Source organism: Rutidosis leptorrhynchoides, chromosome 5 (genome assembly GCF_046630445.1).
Source record: "Rutidosis leptorrhynchoides isolate AG116_Rl617_1_P2 chromosome 5, CSIRO_AGI_Rlap_v1, whole genome shotgun sequence".
In the NCBI taxonomy this organism is placed as follows: Eukaryota; Viridiplantae; Streptophyta; class Magnoliopsida; order Asterales; family Asteraceae; genus Rutidosis; species Rutidosis leptorrhynchoides.
The window spans coordinates 369,443,347-369,455,285 of record NC_092337.1 but is presented as its reverse complement, the minus strand read 5'-3'; positions in this window follow the sequence as shown (position 1 = coordinate 369,455,285).

Genomic DNA, 11,939 nt, shown 5'->3' with positions numbered 1-11,939 from the left:
TTTCCTAAAATGTAACAATGACCCGGGAACCTCTAAACTACTAGGTTTTTCTAAACCATTGTGGAAAATGACGGCTCGTATTAGAGGAACACCATATATTCCTAGAAAATTAGGAAAACGAACCAAGTCCGAAGAAGAAGAAAACAGTGATTCAGATTAGAGGGTTGTAATCATGTTGTATATTATATGTATTGTAGTGTGCTTGTAGTTTTATGTTCTATGTAAAAATTGCTTGTATTGTTTGTTAATTATCTTTTACTAACCTAATCCTTGTCTATTTTACAGTATAAAAATAAAATGGACGTTAAGGGTAGACAACCGAATATTTTAGAAGATCTACCAGAGGATATGATTGAGGAAATCTTGTCTAGAGCTGGTCAGAAATCATCAGCACAATTAATTATGGCAAAATTAACTTGTCAAACATTTGAAATACTTTCCAGAAATGCCTTACTTTATAAAAAGCTTTCCTTTGATAGGTGGGGTATATCATATTGGGGAGACCGTAACTTACGCCGTGTTTTCTTTAAAGTGTTAAATGCGGGGAACCCAAATGCAATTTTACGCTACGGGTTAAGAACCTATTTTGACTCAACATATCCCAACATAGGATTTCGTGAATTAGAAAGAGCTTCGAACATGCAACATAAAGAGGCATGTTATGCTTATGGGTTAGTGATGTTCGCTTCTTACCAAAGTGAGAAAAAGAATATCGGATTGCAACTTTTAAATAAAACCTTCCCACAAGTGACGGATTCAGTAGTTGGGGTGAGAAACAAGGTTTTTAGATTATTACGGGGCTGTTGGACATTACGAAGCCCTCGTCCTTTTGACGACATTACAATATGCTGCCTAGCCAATGGTCATAACGGTTATTTTCCACAAGACCAAGGATGGGAATTCATCTTAGTAAAACCAGAATGCATGACTTGTTTCTGGACTTATGAACTACGTGTCTTTATTTCCTTTGCTGAACAACTTGCGTATTAACTAGGTTTATCTTCAAAAACTGTACTGTATCAAAGTGTACTATATTTCATGTTATATGTAATATAGCGAAGTTGTAAGTTTGAAGAATATTTGTATGTGATATATTATTATAATCAGTTTTTCATATGGAATTGTAGTAGTTGAATTATATATTAGCTACTAAGTATGAACTTAACGGGTAGGTAGTACCTGAATTTAAACTTATAAAACGTTAATATGAAGAAAAAGCTTTTATAAATGAGTTCATATTATGCTACGAAATACTATTGACTACTCTTAATATTCTGTATGATTAACTCGATTCAGTTGGCTATTTTGAAGGAAATGGCACCGACTACTCGACACACCATGAATATGAGCAAAGAGGAATTTCGTACCTTTCTTGCTGCAAACATAGCCGCAGTACAGGCTGCGCTACATACTAACAATAACTCTGAATCTAGCAATGTAGCTAACGGTGCAAGAAATCGTGTAGGATGCTCCTACAAAGAATTCACTGCCTGCAAACCTTTGGAATTTGATGGAACCGAAGGACCAATTGGATTGAAACGGTGGACCGAGAAAGTTGAATCGGTGTTTGCCATAAGTAAGTGTACTGAAGAGGACAAAGTTAAGTACGCTACGCATACCTTTACAGGTACTGCGTTAACGTGGTGGAACACCTATCTTGAACAGGTAGGACAAAATGCTGCTTACGCACTACCGTGGTCGGCATTCAAGCAATTGATGAACGAGCAGTACCGTCCTAGAAACGAAGTCAATAAACTCAAGGAAGAACTTAGAGAGTTACGAACACAAGGGTTCGACGTTACCACATATGAACGACGATTCACAGAGTTGTGCCTATTGTGTCCGGGAGAATTCGAAGATGAAGAAGAGAAGAACGACGCATTTGTAAAAGGATTACCAGTAAGGATTCAAGAAGATGTGAGTTCACACGAGCCCGCTTCTATACAGAAGGCAAGTCGAATGGCTCATAAACTCATAAATCAAATTGAGGGAAGAATTAAAGAGCAGGCGACCGAAGAAGCCAACACGAAACAATTCAAGAGGAAGTGGGAGGAAAACGGTGACAAGAGTCATCAGTACAACAACAACAACAATTACAACTACAATCGCAACAATTATCCCAACAACCGCAACAACAATCGCAACAATAAACACAATCCTAACAATAATTACAACAAACATCCCAACAACAACAACAACAACTACAACAACCGTTTCAACAACAATAACAACCCCAACAACAACCTCAATAACAACAACGGCAACAAAAACCAAAAACATCCATGTCATAGGTGTGAAAAAAATCAACAGGGGTTTTATACGACATTTTGTAATAGGTGTAAAAGAAATGGTCATAGCGCGACAAAGTGTGAGGTCTACGGACCAAAGTTTAACAGAACTAAAGGAATAAATAATGTCGGAACAAGTAATGCCGAAATGAATAGTGTCGGAGCAAGTAATACCAACGCTGTTTGTTATAAATGTGGAAAACTGGGCCATATTATTAGAAATTTCCCGAATCAGGGGAATACTAATGGGCAGGACTGTGGAAGAGTTTTCAATATTAATGCGGCAGAAGCACAGGAAGACCCGGAGCTTGTTACGGGTACGTTTCTTATTTACGATAAATCTGCTTATGTTTTATTTGATTCGGGTGTGGATAGAAGCTATATGAGTAGAGAATTTTGTGCTAAATTAAGTTGCCCATTGACGCCTTTGGATAATAAATTTTTACTCGAATTAGCAAATGGTAAATTAATTTCAGCAGATAATATATGTCGGGAAAGAGAAATTAAACTGGGTGATGAAACGTTTAAGATTGATTTAATACCAGTCGAGTTAGGGAGTTTTGATGTAATAATTGGCATGGACTGGTTAAAGAAGGTAAGAGCGGAGGTCGTTTGTTACAAAAATGCGATTCGCATTATGCGTGAAAAAGGAAAACCTTTAATGGTGTACGGAGAAAAGAACAACGCGAAATTAAATCTTATTAGTAGTTTGAAGGTGCAAAAACTAATAAGAAAAGGTTGTTACGTCATTCTAGCACACATCGAGGAAGTTAAACCTGAAGAAAAGAACGTCAGTGATGTTCCCGTCGCAAAAGAATTTCCCAATGTATTTTCGAAAGAATTACCGGGATTACCCCCACATCGATCCGTTGAATTTCAAATAGACCTTGTACCAGGAGTTGCACCAATAGCTCGTGCTCCAAACAGACTCGCACCCAGCGAAATGAAAGAATTACAAAGTCAGTTACAGGAACTTTTAGAGCGTGGTTTCATTCGACCAAGCACATCACCATGGTGAGCTCCTGTTTTGTTTGTCAAGAAGAAAGATGGTACATTCAGGTTGTGTATCGACTACCGAGAGTTGAACAAACTTACCATCAAGAACCGCTATCCACTACCGAGAATCGACGACTTATTTGATCAACTACAAGGCTCGTCTGTTTATTCGAAGATCGATTTACGTTCTGGATATCATCAAATGCGGGTGAAGGAGGATGATATTCCAAAGACTGCTTTTAGGACGCGTTACGGTCATTACGAGTTTATGGTTATGCCGTTTGGATTGACTAACGCACCAGATGTGTTCATGGACCTCATGAACCGAGTGTATGGGCCATATCTTGACAAGTTTGTCATTGTTTTCATCGATGACATACTTATTTACTCGAAGAATGATCAAGTGCACGAAGAACATTTGAGAAAAGTGCTAGAGTTACTGAGAAAAGAAAAACTGTACGCTAAGTTTTCAAAGTGTGCATTTTGGTTGGAAGAAGTTCAATTCCTCTGTCATATAGTGAACACAGAAGGTATTCAGGTGGATCCAGCAAAGATTGAAACAGTTGAAAAGTGGGAAACCCCAAAAACTCCGAAACACATACGCCAATTTTTAGGGCTAGCTGGTTATTACAGGAGATTCATCCAAGATTTTTCTAAAATAGCAAAACCCTTGACTGCATTAACGCATAAAGGGAGAAAATTTGAATGGAAGAATGAACAAGAAAAAGCGTTTCAATTGTTGAAGAAAAAGTTAACTACGGCACCTATATTGTCATTACCTGAAGGGAATGATGATTTTGTGATATATTGTGACGCCTCAAAGCAAGGTCTCGGTTGTGTATTAATGCAACGAACGAGAGTAATTGCTTATGCGTCTAGACAATTGAAGATTCACGAGCAGAATTATACGACACATGATTTGGAATTAGGCGTGGTTGTTTTTGCATTAAAGACTTGGAGGCACTACTTATATGGGGTCAAAAGTATTATATATACCGACCACAAAAGTCTTCAACACATATTTAATCAGAAACAACTGAATATGAGGCAGCGCAGATGGATTGAATTGTTGAATGATTACGACTTTGAGATTCGTTACCACCCAGGGAAGGCAAATGTGGTAGCCGACGCCTTGAGCAGAAAGGACAGAGAACCCATTCGTGTAAAATCTATGAATATAATGATTCACACTAACCTTACTACTCAAATAAAGGAGGCGCAACAAGGAGTTTTAAAAGAGGGAAACTTAAAGGATGAATACCCAAAGGATCAGAGAAGCATCTTAATATTCAGGAAGACGGAACCCGGTATAGGGCTGAAAGAATTTGGGTACCAAAATTTGGAGATATGAGAGAAATGGTACTTAGAGAAGCTCATAAATCCAGATACTCAATACATCCTGGAACGGGAAAGATATAGAAGGATCTCAAGAAACATTTTTGGTGGCCAGGTATGAAAGCCGATGTTGCTAAATACGTAGGGGAATGTTTGACGTGTTCTAAGGTCAAAGCGGAGCATCAGAAACCATCAGGTCTACTTCAACAACCCAAAATCCCGGAATGGAAATGGGAAAACATTACCATGGATTTCATCACTAAATTGCCAAGGACTTCAAGTAGTTTTGATACTATTTGGGTAATAGTTGATCGTCTCACCAAATCAGCACACTTCCTACTAATAAGAGAAGATGACAAGATGGAGAAGTTAGCATGACTGTATTTGAAGGAAGTCGTCTCCAGACATGGAATACCAATCTCTATTATCTCTGATAGGGATGGCAGATTTATTTCAAGATTCTGGCAGACATTACAGCAAGCATTAGGAACTCGTCTAGACATGAGTACTGCCTATCATCCACAAACTGATGGGCATAGCGAAAGGATGATACAAATGCTTGAAGACATGCTACGAGCATGTGTTATTGATTTCGGAAACAGTTGGGATCGACATCTACCGTTAGCAGAATTTTCCTACAACAACAGCTACCATTCAAGCATTGAGATGTCTCCGTTTGAAGCACTTTATGGTAGAAAGTGCAGTTCTCCGATTTGTTGGAGTGAAGTGGGGGATAGACAGATTACGGATCCGAAGATAATACAAGAAACTACCGAGAAGATCATCCAAATTCAACACGGTTGAAAACCGCCCAAAGTCGACAAAAGAGCTACGCCGACATTAAAAGAAAAGATATAGAATTTGAACTTGGAGAGATGGTCATGCTTAAGGTTTCACCTTGGAAAGGCGTTGTTCGATTTGGTAAACGAGGGAAATTAAATCCCAGGTATATAGGACCATTCAAGATTATTGATCGTGTCGGACCAGTAGCTTACCGACTTGAGTTACCTCAACAACTTGCGGCTGTACATAACACTTTCCACGTCTCAAATTTGAAGAAATATTTTGCTAAAGAAGATCTCACTATTCCGTTAGACGAAATCCAAATCAACAAAAAACTTCAATTCGTCGAAGAACCCGTCGAAATAATGGATCGTGAGGTTAAAAGACTTAAGCAAAACAAGATACCAATTATTAAGGTTCGATGGAATGCTCGTAGAGGACCCGAGTTCACCTGGGAATGAGAAGATCAGATGAAGAAGAAATACCCGCACTTGTTTCCAGAAGATACGTCAACACCTCCAACTTCTTAAAATTTCGGGACGAAATTTATTTAACGGGTAGGTACTGTAGTGACCCGAACTTTTCCATGTTTATATATATTAAATGAATTGGTTATTTACATGATTAAATGTTTCCAACATGTTAAGCAATCAAACTTGTTAAGACTTGATTAATTGAAATAGGTTTCATATAGACAATTGACCACCCAAGTTGACCGGTGATTCACGAATGTTAAAACTTGTAAAAACTATATGATGACATATATATGATTATATATATAGTTAACATGATATTATGATAAGTATCTCATTAGGTATTTTAACAAAGAGTTATATACATAAAATTGAGTTTATTAAATTAAGAAACTCGAAAGGGTATATATAACGATTATCGTTATAACAACGTCTTACTAAATACATATGAATCATATTAAGATATTGATACACTATGTTTAATCATGATAAATGATAATTAAACATGTCATTAATTGTATTAACAATGAACTACATATGTAAAAACAAGACTACTAACTTAATGATTTCGAAACGAGACATATATGTAACGATTATCGTTGTAACAACATTTAACTGAATATATATCATACTAAGATATATTAATATATCATAATATCATGATAATGTAATAATTTAACATCTCATTAGATATAATAAACATTGGGTTAACAACATTTAACATGATCGTTAACTTAAAGGTTTCAAATCAACATTTACATGTAACGACTAACGATGACTTAACGACTCAGTTAAAATGTATATACATGTAGTGTTTTAATATGTATTCATACACTTTTGAAAGAATTCAACACACTTATCAAAATACTTCTACTTAACAAAAATGCTTACAATTACATCCTTGTTCAGTTTCATCAACAATTCTACTCGTATGCACCCGTATTCGTACTCGTACAATACACAGCTTTTAGATGTATGTACTATTGGTATATACACTCTAATGATCAGCTCTTAGCAGCCCATGTGAGTCACCTAACATATGTGAGAACCATCATTTGGCAACTAGCATGAAATATCTCATAAAATTACAAAAATATTAGTAATCATTCATGACTTATTTACATGTAAACAAAATTACACATCCTTTATATCTATTCCATATACCAACGACCAAAAACACCTACAAACAATTTCATTCTTCAATTTTCTTCATCTAATTGATCTCTCTTAAGTTCTATCTTCAAGTTATAAGTGTTCTTCATAAATTCTATAAGTTCTAGTTTCATAAAATCAAGAATACTTCCAAGTTTGCTAGCTTACTTCCTATCTCGTAAAGTGATCATCCAACCTCAAAAAATCTTTCTTATTTACAGTAAGATATCTTTCTAATACAAGGTAATACTCATATTCAAACTTTGATTCAATTTCTATAACTATAACAATCTTATTTTGAGTGGAAATCTTACTTTAACTTGTTTTCGTGTCATGATTCTGCTTCAAGAACTTTCAAGCCATCCAAGGATCCTTTGAAGCTAGATCTATTTTTCTAATTTCTAGTAGGTTTATCCAAAAAACCTGAGGCAGTAATGATGTTCATAATATCATTCGATTCATATATATAAAACTACCTTATTTGAAGGTTTAAACTTGAAATCACTAGAACATAGTTTAGTTAATTCTAAACTTGTTCGCAAACAAAAGTTAATCCTTCTAGCTTGACTTTTAAAATCAACTAAACACATGTTCTATATCTATATGATATGCTAACTTAATGATTTAAAACCTGGAAACACGAAAAACACCGTAAAACCGGACATACGCCGTCGTAGTAACACCGCGGGCTGTTTTGGGTTTGATAATTAAAAACTATGATAAACTTTGATTTAAAAGTTGTTCTTCTGGGAAAATGATTTTTCTTATGGAATGAAACTATATCCAAAAATTATGGTTAAACTCAAAGTGGAAGTATGTTATTCAAAATGGTCATCAAGACATCGTTCTTTCGACTGAAATGACTACCTCTTACAAAAACGACTTGTAAATTATATTTCCGACTATAAACCTATACTTTTTCTATTTAGATTCATAAAATATAGTTCAATATGAAACCATAGCAATTTGATTCACTCAAAACGGATTTAAAACGAAGAAGTTATGGGTAAAACAAGATTGGATATTTTTTGATTGTTGTAGCTACGGGAAATATTGTAACAATTCTATACAAATCATATCCTAACTAACTTATATTGTATTATACATGTATTCTAATATATTATGTAATCTTAGGATACCATAGACACGTCTGCAAATGTTTTGACATATCATATCGACCCATCTATATATATTATTTGGAACAACCATAGACACTCTATATGCAGTAATGTTGGAGTTAGCTATACAGGGTTGACGTTGATTCCAAATATATATATATATATATATATATATATATATATATATATATATATATATATATATATATATATATATATACTTTGAGTTATGATCTAGCCTGAGACGTGTATACACTGGGTCGTGGATTGATTCAAGATAATATATATCAATTTATTTCTGTACATCTAATTGTGGAAAACTAGTTGTAGGTTACTAACGAGGACAGCTGACTTAATAAACTTAAAATATCAAAATGTATTAAAAGTGTTGTAAATATATTTTGAACATACTTTGATATATATGTACATATTTGTTATAGGTTCGTGAATCGACCAGTGGCCAAGTCTTACTTCCTGACGAAGTAAAAATCTGTGAAAGTGAGTTATAGTCCCACTTTTAAAATTTAATATTTTGGGATGAGAATACATGCAGTTTTATAAATGTTTTATGAAATAGACACAAGTAAATGAAACTACATTATATGGGTGAATGATCGAAGCCAAATATGCCCCTTTTGCTTGGTAACCTAAGAATTAGTAAACCGACCTACTAATTGACGCGAATCCTAAAGATAGATCTATTGGGCCTAACGAACCACATCCAAAGTACCGGATGCTTTAGTACTTCGATGTTGTTATTATCATGTCTGAAGGATTTCTCAGAATGATAGGGGATATGCATCTTGTTAATGTAGGTTACCAGGTGTTCACCATATGAATGATTTTTATCTCTATGTATGGGATGTATATTAAAATATGAAATCTTGTGGTCTATTTTTATGATTTGATAATATATAGGTTAAACCTATAAATCACCAACATTTTTGTTGGCGTTTTAAGCATATTTATTCTCAGGTGATTATTAAGAGCTTCCGCTGTTGCATACTAAAATAAGGACAAGATTTGGAGTCCATGCTTGTATGATATTATGTAAAAACTGCATTCAAGAAACTTATTTTTGATGTAATATATTCTTATTGTAAACCATTATGTAATGGTCGTGTGTAAACGGTATATTTTAGATTATCATTATTTGATAATCTACGTAATGCTTTTTAAACCTTTATAGATAAAATAAAGGTTATGGTTGTTTTAAAAATGAATGCAGTCTTTGAAAAACGTCTCATATAGAGGTCAAAACCTCGCGACGAAATCAATTAATATGTAACGTTTATAATCAATATGAACGGGACATTTCAGAGTCAAAGTCAAAATATTTACTTTTCAATATCTACTGCAAACCGAATCTGTGCCTAATATATTAATCCGTCACTTCTTTCATTCAAATCTTTGGTAAATCCACATTTAAATCAAGTTTGTTTGTTAAGATATATAGATCTGAGTTAAATATGTGTTACTAAATTAGAATAGATCATTGATTTTATGATTAAGATAATCAGATGACTAAATTTTTGAAAAACCGAATCTGAAAATAATATTTTAAATCTTTAATCGAATCAGATTTGTGTGATTTATTGATGATATCTTCAGTCTAAATGATGACTGATAAGTACATCTTTCATGAAAACGACTTAGATTGCATGATTAATTTGAGTATAATGGATTCTATACATATCGAATTTGTTAGTGCTACAGTTACCGAATCTGTTCTATTGATTACATGCTCATCTGATTGTTCTAAGTTTAAAATGATTCTGGTTATGAACTTAATGACAAAATGACCAGAGATGCATGTTTAGAACATTATATGTGAAGTTTTGTGTAAGATCCTGAATTTTGTGCATCAGAAAATGTTCCTGAAAGTGTCAGTAAATGTGTGCATCAGAAAGCGCCACTAAAAGTGAACCTAACACTTATGCATTTTCAAAATTTACATCAGAATCAGAATCTTTCAACCTCAGTCCTTGAACTTTTAATTTGAAGCTGGAAACTGAAATTCGGTTAAAGAGCTGAAGGTATCGCGTTTGGAGCACTTGTATCGCGTTCTGGTGCGTCGCGAAACGCGACAGATTAGGTTGAAACACGACGGCTTGGGAATCCCCCACCTGACCACTTTATCGCGTATTGGGTGAGTTTGTCGCGTCCTGAGTGTCCCGAAATGCGACAAACTGTCGCGAAACGCGACAAAGTCGCTGAATTGACTTTCTTAACCCGTTTTTAAGGGTATATTTTGGGGTGTTTTAGTCTTTTCACATTGTGGGCGGTTTGAGGCCTTAAGAACTGATCCAAAGCTCAACCCTATCTCATTTCTCACTTTATCAACTACACACATTCAATTTAGAGAGAGAAAGAGAGTTCTAGAGAGAGAGAGAGAGAGAGCTTAGTTTAGGGAAGAAGAATGGTGAATCGGGTCAAGTCGCATGTGTTAAAGTTGTTCATCTCGTTCTTGGCTACGTTTTGGTAGTATTGGTAAGCTCTAACTCTGAATTTCATTATTTGATTTGATATTCAAATTAGGGTCTGAGCTTGATTTTGTTAGAAACCCTTTAATGGTTGTGAAATGGGTTTGTTGTGGTTAGTAGATGGGTTTCGACCCGTTATTGGTGGGTTAGGGTTTGGTGACGAATTTGGTCATGATTTTCTGTGTAATCACTAGATTATAAATGTGTTTTTGTATAGATGTTCATAAGAACATGTTAGTTGGTCGAAAATGGGTGTTGACTTTGATTTAGTGTCAAACTAAGATTTGAGTCAAGTTTTGGTAAATCAAGTATGTAAATTCTTGATTTAAGTGTTAATTGGTGTTTTGGAAATAAAATCACTAGTCGTTAGTGATTATGGGGCATTTTATGACTTTGGTCAAAATGGGTAAATTGGAATTGGGTCAAATTTGAGGATGACACTAATTTGAATTAAATGGATGTTAAACGCTTTTGTTAAGTGTTAAACGATGTTTGGATGTAATTACTTGCGAGAAGTAAATTGAGGTTTAAATGATATTTTAACATAAGTCAAACGTGGTCAAAAGCAATATGGGTCAATATTGCACGTGTTGGGGTTTTGGTGTAATTGGCGTTTGAAATGATTACAACCTAAGTAGTAATTTAGTGTTAAGACCTAGGTTGGGTCTAATTGGGGTAAAGTATGATTTGAGTTGAATTGTACTTTGTTGTGTTGGTTTGAATTACCACCCGAAGTGGTAATTGGTTTGGGTCCATTAGGTGTTAAATGGGCGGGTTTTGGCAAGAAAGGTTTGATCCCTCGGCTAAGGGATGTTTGTGTCGAGTTCTCTTTTAGAGAATGGCTATTTATGTGTATATTGTACCTATGTGTGATATAGGTGGTTACTTGCTCAGATTTGAGGACGGAGATAATGTTATACATGACTTGTGCGGACATTCCAGGTGAGTGGAATAATTATGCGTATATGTATATGGCATGTTTATTTGTGAATGTTATGGTATGAACCACGAGCCGGAAGTGCCATAGCATGATGTGAACCACGAGCCGGTAGCATCAAGTGTGAACCACGAGCTGGTAGCACTATAAACAAGTGTGAACCACGAGCCTGTAGCATTATAAAATGAGATGTGAACCACGAGCCGGTAGCATCGAAGTGTGAACCATGAGCCGGTAGCACTATAAACAAGTGTGAACCACGAGCTGGTAGCACTATAAACGAGTGAGACTCAAATGCATATGGTGTGAACCACGAGCCAGTAGCACCATAGCGTTATGGTTAACCATATTATGTTGTTGGATTTTGTTTAGCA